This window comes from Protopterus annectens, chromosome 12.part0, assembly GCF_019279795.1.
Source record: "Protopterus annectens isolate FY-2018-M chromosome 12.part0, PAN1.0, whole genome shotgun sequence".
NCBI classification, from domain to species: Eukaryota; Metazoa; Chordata; order Ceratodontiformes; family Protopteridae; genus Protopterus; species Protopterus annectens.
In genome coordinates this window covers 1,084,090,635-1,084,099,399 of record NC_056746.1, presented here as the reverse complement: position 1 = coordinate 1,084,099,399, position 8,765 = coordinate 1,084,090,635, and the positions used below count along the sequence as shown (strand labels likewise).

The following is an 8,765-nucleotide window of genomic DNA, read 5'->3' as shown; positions in this document are numbered from 1 at the left end:
TGCTCATAGCTTTTGTAACTCACAGCAGACAGCCACTCTGTGCTAGTACCTGTCTAGCAATCCCATAATAGGAATGTTCCTGAATTCCTTTTTTGGTGGGGGTGGGATGAGTACAAAAGCTTACTGTGCCAAGAGAAATCAGTGGAGGAGGCCAAGGAAATGAAAGCATGTATTATACTATTAGAGTAAAATTATCTGTTTTAATAATTCTATCAGCCCCTGCAGACCTTACCTACGTTTTATCATGGAAGTAAATTTAAAATAAATAAATAAAAAGCACATTCCTTGGGATGTACTTTTTCCCTTTTATCAGATAGACAAGTCTCAACAAAACAAGTATTGTTTCAGTAAGCTGTTACGTAAAGAAATGCTCTGACCACATATTAAAACAAGTTGCTTCAAGCTGCTTCAGTCTTTTGTGAGCCATCCTTCAGCCTTCTGCATTGACTGCTCACAGACAAAGGTATGTTATTTTGATATATTATTACTTTTAAATTTGTAAGGTAGAGGTAGCATTTAGCCAGCAAACTAAAGAATATATTTAAATGTGAATATATTTTTCATATATCTATAATCATTCAGTTTATAAAAGAGGTTTAACAACAGTCACAACGTATTCATGCTGCTAATCTGTAGACATATAGAGAACAACCGTAATACCTTTTGCTAAAACCCGTTTTGTCAATGGACGATTCAGTGAAAATAAAAACTCAATTAACAGCCATGACAGGGGGATGCACTTAAGCATGAAAGTATATAACAGGTAAGCTGGAACGCTGCTACAGTGAAAGCACCAGCACATTCCTTTCTGTTATTAAGGCAGTAACTTGAATTAATACCTTGCTCACCACATTAGAAAGTGAAAGCCAAAGGAAAAGAGAATATCAGAGTGTTTTAAATTGACTGGCAGTAGCAACAAAGCAACAGTTTGTTACGCATCTTGACTTTTTATTAGCAGAGTTAGGGTTGTCCAACACATAGTCACTTTTCTTGATGGCTAGGTTTGGGTATTGGAGTTGTATTAAATGTTCACATGGTAAAATAATGCATTGTCTACTGATATAGTACAGACTCATTTTTCAAATAAATGTGGACTACAATAATGGCTTATTAGCACAACAGTGTTCTGATCTATAGCACTGGCGATATGGGCTCCTCTAAAAAGCCCAGAGTCAAAGGCCAGCAAGTGAGGGGAAGTTCAAGCTCCGATGGTTAGTAATCCATGTGGCTATGATGATGATGGCTGCAGACCCACGAACTACAGGAATTGCCTTGGTGCCTGCTACTTATCTACCAAAGGTGTAAGGAAATGCTATTTTACAGTTGCCCAGTTATGGATGTGGGAGCATGCATGTAGCTATAGAGAAAATGGAGGTGGAGGGGGTGGGGAATAAGTGGATCAAGAAAGAAATTCAGCACCACAGTCTGTTGTGGAAGAGAGATGGGACAATTAATGTCAATGATCACCCTCCTCCCCACAAAAATGGGGACTGAAGTAAAAACAATGGATTACAGAAAGCAAAAAGCATTTTTAATTGTGTATGTTGAGCCTGTGGTAGGTACATTCTCTGGAATAATATGATGCAGTTATCACTAACAAGAAAATCATTGGTATGTCGCTGATCATTTGGTGAGAAAACATAGTACTTATTTCACATTTGGGAGTCTTTCCATTAAATTTATATGATCTTAAGGCCCATTACAATCAAAGGAGAGCATTCACGTTAGTGCCTTCCTGAGTACCTCCTCCCTCGCTGAGATTAAATATTGAGGTCTTTAATGAAACTGTCTAAATTACTCAGATGGGGGGCATTTATCAAATTCAGGCATAAGGAAGTATTTATAATTTGTATCACTGGATCTATTATCTAATACCTTATCAGTATAACATGTAATACTGAAAGTAACTAAGTTTGCAAATAGCTGATTGAATATGCTTTATTAAACCATTTGCGACTGTATCAGGCTGTGGTATAATAGGAAAAAGAATCTTCAGACAGAGGTCTGCAGATGTACTTGCTGGGTTTAAAGATTATATACTTCCTGTAATTCACAGCATTAGTGGTTCAACAGGTAGCACATTTACCTTTGGTTTAGAAGGCTGTTGGTTCTACTCACACACCAGGTGGGTACATTTCTGTTACTGCAATGCAGCATAAGGGGGTGCTACACTCCTGAATGTGTAGTTCTTTGAATGAGATGATAAACCGAGATCCTATCTACTTATGTTGGTGGTAGCTCAGGTGGATGTAAAAGATCGCACAGCTCCTATCGAAAAGAGTAGGGGTCTTTTATTTTAAGCATATTTACAATATTTACATAATATTTACAATAGTTATACTATTTACAGTATTAGGTACATTATATTTTTCAATATACACACTTAAATCTTCCATTTGTACATAACTTCAATATTCTAGTTAAGTTTTTGACTCCCAGCCCCTTTTCCGAAGCCAAAATCTTATTTTTTCCAGCATTGCTGCCAAGTCCCATTTCCTGTTAAACATTATTTCTTTCACTCTTTGATTCCAGATAGTCCATAGTACATTAAACATTTTATCCATCTTTTATATATATATTCCATGTTTCTATTTTCATAAAAAAATGTACTCAATAATGTTCATGTTTACATCAACCACACCCCCGATATCATCAAAGTATTTTAATTCACCTAATATTTTCCATAACTTTACAACTCTTTTACAATTCAGAAATACATGCTTTGCTGTTTCAGTTTATTTACAGTAAGTATTGGTTCTTTCTTCCTGTTTTTTACAAGGCATTTTGGCATGTGCTGCTAATTTGTTTATAGTCAATCTCCACAAAAACTGTTTGTATTCTACCATATTCTTAACTTTTTCTGTTCTTGCTTTTATACCTTTGATTTTCTCATCCTGTAAATCTCTCCAAAGGGTATGCATAATAATAATTACTTATAACATTTTATACCATATTTTCTTTCATTTTTGATATTCTCTATCTTTATTTTCTATAATAATATATTTTCCTGATAAAGCTGCAGTTCACCATTTATGCACTCTCTTGCTCTTTTAAAACTTAGTACCAGCCTCCACTCTTTCTCATCTTTTTGTTTTAATATTCTAGTTAGTAATTCATCATTATTATCATTCAGCCTCTTAAGAACTTTATACAGATTCAACAAAACTGCAGGTACCACAGGATTGAGAAGTCCTAAACCTCCTTCTTTTTTCCCAGCATATAAAGTCCCTGTTTTAGCAAGGTTAAGCCTGGAACTCCATATAAATGAGAATACGAGAATACAAACCTATTTTTAATATTCTGACTGTAAACCAAATATACTAGCTAGGTATGCCATTTTTGCCATTAATATTGAATTCATTAAATAAACCTTTTCTGAAACAATAACCTAAAAGTTCTACAAAACATACTTGTGCTTCTCATTTTCTCTGTTATCTTTTTCCATTGTAATTTTAATTTTCTTATTTCTTGTTTTCCAAAGTGTATTTCCAAAACTGTTATTTCTTCCATATTAAATTCAATTTCTCATATCATCTCATTATACCCCAAACCTTAATGCTTTTCTCTGCTTAAATAGAAGTCTGTGGCATTTAAACATTCATTTAAATAGTTCAATACTATTATCATTCCTTTCACATTTTTTTGTAACAAGTATGATGTCGTCTGCATAGGCTAACATAATAGTTAATTTAAAATTCTCGTTTGTAACATGTGCTTCTTTCTTCATATCTTGATTTATACAAGTTAATATCACATTCATTGCCAGTACAAAAATGAAGCTACTTAATGGACACCCTTGTCTTATATCCCTCTTAACACTTATCTCCTGACTTAACCAGACATCTAATAAGACCTTTATTTTGATATATTTATAGGCAGTAGCACATGTTTTTTACCTTAAGACTAATATTGTAAGACTGAAATATTTCTCATAAGATTTCATGTTATATAGAATCAAAAGCCTTTCTCAGGTCATCTATCATTATTTTCATTTGTTCTTCCTTGTATATGCAATCATCTAATAATTCTCTAACTGTCATTAATAACTCCTGACTTCCTTTCCCTTTGATACTATGTATCATTTCCTCTATTATGTTATGATACCTTCCATTCTTTTCCTCATAATTTTCATATAAATTTTATAGTCCATATTATTTAATACTACTGATCTCCAGTTTTGTATTTCTCTTTTGTCCCCTTTTTCCATATAAACTTTAAAATCCCACTGTATAATTCTTTATCCGTAAATCCTTCTTTTAACAATTCATTCAATACTTCCAAAATGCATTTGATATTCTATTCCATCAGGTCCTCCTGATGATTCTGTATTGATTGATGCTAATATTCTGTTCATTTCTATTAACCAAATTCCTCTTCATAATCCCTTATTATCCTGTTCTGAAAGCATCTTTACCTTCCACTGCTTCTTTCTTTTTTATTTAGACATTTCTTTTATATACTCTGCCACCATTTCTATTATTTTTTCTTGTTTACTCTGCATTTCCTCGCTACACCTTCAATTTTTGTCATTATACGATTCTCCTCCGTAATCATTTTATTTAAATATGGAGCCACGTCTTCCTTTCTTCCTTGCAAAAAATATCTGAATTTATATACTGTGTTTAATTTTCTTTTGGTTCATCTTGCATATTTGTTTTTTAACAAAATATTCTTTGTCATTTCTATATTAACTGCCTCATTACTTAACTTAACATAATTTCTTCGTGTTTCCCTCCTATTATCTAATTATCACTCTATGTAAAATTTCTTATATTTTTTTTAAATACTATTCACCATTTAGATCAATTTTTACAGACTTCTGTCATACCGATGTGATCATTCCATTGTTCCATTACTATAATTTTAGCTTTTACATCCCAATTTTTCATTAATTTTCTTTATTCCTTTTCCTATTTTTATATATTCTTATTTATGCTTACTCTCTAACCAAATGGCAACATGATTTGAAAGCCCTGTTTTTATTACACCTTCTGCTGTCTCTAACCCTGAAGATATCAAGAAATATTCTGTTTCTTTTTTCCTCCCCTCTACTGTATGTCCATCTATTTGATCTCCATATACTAAATTTGCCATATCTAATTACCTCTAACATTTTATTAATACCCCCACCTTTTTTCTTTCTTCCCAATTCACAATTAAAATCCCCTGCAATCATAATACCCCAATTTCTGAAACATAGTTTTTTCTTTATTTATTTGTAACATATGCCTAAAGTGCAATAATTATATATACTTATTCTTTCCACCTTACATCTATAATTGTTAAACTATTCATTATAAATAAAGTTATGTCTAATATTTAATATAATTATTAATATTAGATGCTACATATCTTAAGCCTTTTTTTTACAGTAGAGGTTGGCTGCTAATCCTCCTACTGGCCAGGAAATTCCTCTACAAAAGTAGCATAACTGTGAGTTACAATCAGGACTGACACATAGTTAGAGATGGGGTGGTTTTGCTGTTATAGTTAGAGTTTAGTGTTAGTGTTAAATTTAGAATATTAAGTTTAGGGTTAGAGCTGGGATTCTAAGGTTAGCATTTTATGCTTAGGGTTATCATTAGAAATTTGGTGTTAGTGCTAGATTTTTATGGTTAGGATTACAAATTTTGGGCTAGGATAGGGTTTAGGGTTAAGGTCAGGGTTAGAGTTTTATGGTTGGGTTTTAGGATTAAAGTAAGAGTTAGAATTTTTGGGCTAGAGTTGGAGTTTAGGGTTAGGATTAGATTCTGAGTTTTGAGTTAGGGTTCAATTTTTAGAGTTAGGCTTAGGGTTCTTATATCAACCAGTTAACAGTTACAGCTAAAAATATTAAAATGTTTTTCTGATTCACTGGGTGGGCATAATTTTTTTGTGTCATTCAGAAAAAAGATCCTATGTAAATGCATTACACACACACACACACACACACACACACACACACACACACACACACACACACACACACACACACGCACTAGGAGTTATTAGTGCCCTGCAGTTTATTAATCAAATGCAGTTTGTCACACTTGTACATTTCTGTCTTTATCCGGCTTAAGTTTTTGTCTAGATGAGGTTACAGAGGATGCAACTTTGAGCCTCTCCAGTAACATTTACTTTTGATATTTAAGTAGAGTTATAATGCTGTAAATGCTTGTTGGAGTAGCTCCCACATCCATTCTGGCCTTGGTTTGCTGGTTTATATATTTACTTGTTTATTTACACCAGGGTAATTGTGCATGGCCCTTCTCGATTTGGAAGGAGAGCAATAGTAGGTGCTTGTAAAGGGCGACAAAACCTTGTAAGTGTGTGTTCACTTAACGGTGTCGAAAGCTAAGTATCTTATGGCTCCTGTGATCCCTCACCTAGTATTGTTTCTATGTTGCAATTAATTAATTAATTAATTAATTAATTAATTAATTAATTAATTAACTAACTAATTAATTACCTATACTTGTTAACTGGAGCAGTGGACTCATCCAACAAGAGCTATTTCAGTCACATTCTAAGCAGACGATAATTAAATGCACATGCTAATTGAGAAATACATTACAAATAGAAAAGCCACCAAATAAGACACACAACACCTATGAGTACAAGTAGGTATGACTAACAGATGGGATTTTTATGCAGATTTCAATACTCAGTTGCTATTGCCAACTATTTTCAGTAATCACATAGATTAAGGCAAATGATTAATGCAAATACTAAATAAGTAAATTAAGACTGGAGACCAAAGTTGTGGTAAATTTTGTACCTCATATTGTCCAAAGCATGAGCATGTAACTGCTATTGTAGCAGCTTTAGTATTTTTAACCAGAACTCTTTATGCCTGACATTTGGGGACCTAAGAAGGCATATGCAGGGTTAGTGAATGAGAAGTTATTGTTGTTTTCCTGCAGTTTGAAGTTGGCTAGCTCTTTTACTGCTTGTACCCCACACAGCTGTTTCTATTACTGTTACCATCTACTCACCCCTCCTAATGCATATGTGCAAATTTTGTGCCTGTAAGTCTACCCTATGCTTAATCTCCATTAGTGTTCTACCCACCATCTGTAAAAAAAAAAAAAAAAAAAAAAAACTTGGACTATGGCTACTTAATCTTTCATACTCTCAACACACACACACACACACACACACACACACACACACACACACACACACACACACACACACACACACACACACACACACACACACAAACACACACACACGAGCAGATTATATCTTCCTCCAAAACCGAATCGATGATGGCTGAATAGGTTCAATGGTAAATATTAAGCCGTTGATCTACAGCACCATTTGTAGCCTAGCTGCAATAGATTAATTGTAGGCACCTATTGATATGACCAATTTATGTGTAGTTTTGACCCCTTTTCAATGAGAGTTTGTGGGGCCAGATCTGGGTGTATCTTCAAATGTCCATCCATTCATCCAAGTTATGCTTAAAGAGGGTCAGGTAGCTACTTTGTGTTACATCCCAAAGAGGTCTGTTTCATAAAAGAGGAATTCTCTGGGATATATGTCAGCCTTGTCAGCAGGTCCTATTTATGTTTCAGTGGAGTTAAGATCTCTTGAGTGCGTATTTAGGGTGTTATTAGTTTTGTGGATGTGCAGAAGGTTGCATGGGCCTGGAGCCATATAGGCTTTCTGGGCTAGACCAGGGTTACCTCTCAAGAGTCTATAGGAAAAAGAAGAGAGAGAGAGAGAGAGAGCAGTTTAATGTGGTCTGTGTAGCTTAAGGAAAACATACACTTGATTATCTTAATGAAGAAATGCTATACTCTCAGGCTGGGTCATATATTTAGACAAGTACATAGCAAAGGGGTCATCATACTCTATAATGGGCCTAATGAGGGAGGCATAGAGAGAGGTGATAACTTGCTTATATCTGGAAGACATACCTCTGGTGACTAGTCTGACTAGGTGAAAGGATTTCCTTATGGACGTGGATACATGATGATCTAAGGATAGTTCACTGTCAATGAAAATGCCCATGTAATGACTGAGCCAACTTTCAAAGGGGTGTCACTTATGAGGTACGTGCATGATTATTCAGTTTTGCCAAAGGGCACAATGCTGCATTTCTTGGCATTTAGTTTTAGGGAGTGGTGCAGGCCCCACTTACTGGTGCATATTATTCCCTCCAGAAGAATCTGGAAGCCAGATGGGGAGTTAATGACTGCTTCAGGTTTGCAGTCATTTACAAATCTGATCAGCCACAGGCTCTGGCTGTCAGCCTTGGCATCAGAGAAGTAGATATCAAAGAGAAGTGGTTTTAGGATCAGTCTCTGGGGGACACTACCAGTAACTACTCTTTTTGAAGGGAGTGCACCTCCTACACTAATAGACTGGATTCTGTCTGTTAGCCAGTTTGCTATCTGACAGGTAACATAGGCAGTTACATTTAGTTTGAGTAGCTTATTGATAATGCAGGAATGTAGGATAGTATAAAATGTTTTGGCTAGGTCTGGATAAGCAGTGTAACCTAATTTGCCTAATTCTAATGTATCAGTGACTTGTTCAAAAAAGCTCATCAGGTTTAGGAGTAATGGTCTGCTTTAGCAAAGCCAAACTGGCTTGTCGACTGCCTTTGTCCTCATTACTAAGTTCCTTAATAATGCACTCTATTCCTTTGCTGATAAGGCTTGTGAGGCTTATAGGCCTATAGTTTTGTGGATCAGTAGCAGATCCCCCCCCCCATTTCTCTAGTACAAATCCACTGGAGAGGCAAAGGTTGAATAAACTTAGTAAGGAGTCTACCG

The 8,765-nt window shown here is 34.9% G+C and overlaps 1 protein-coding gene across 2 annotated transcripts in view; it reads left to right on the top strand.

Annotated features, from left to right (window-relative positions):
* Window positions 1-215: 215 nt before the first annotated feature.
* Window positions 216-8,765, top strand: part of LOC122816986 (CMP-N-acetylneuraminate-beta-galactosamide-alpha-2,3-sialyltransferase 2-like) — a 721,670-nt gene continuing 713,120 nt past the window's right edge. The window contains exon 1 of one of the 2 annotated variants that reach the window (XM_044090098.1): window positions 216-463. The gene's annotated coding sequence lies outside the window, so the exon portion shown is untranslated. The remainder of the gene's footprint in view (window positions 464-8,765) is intronic. The other variant, XM_044090099.1, reaches the window with a different exon arrangement.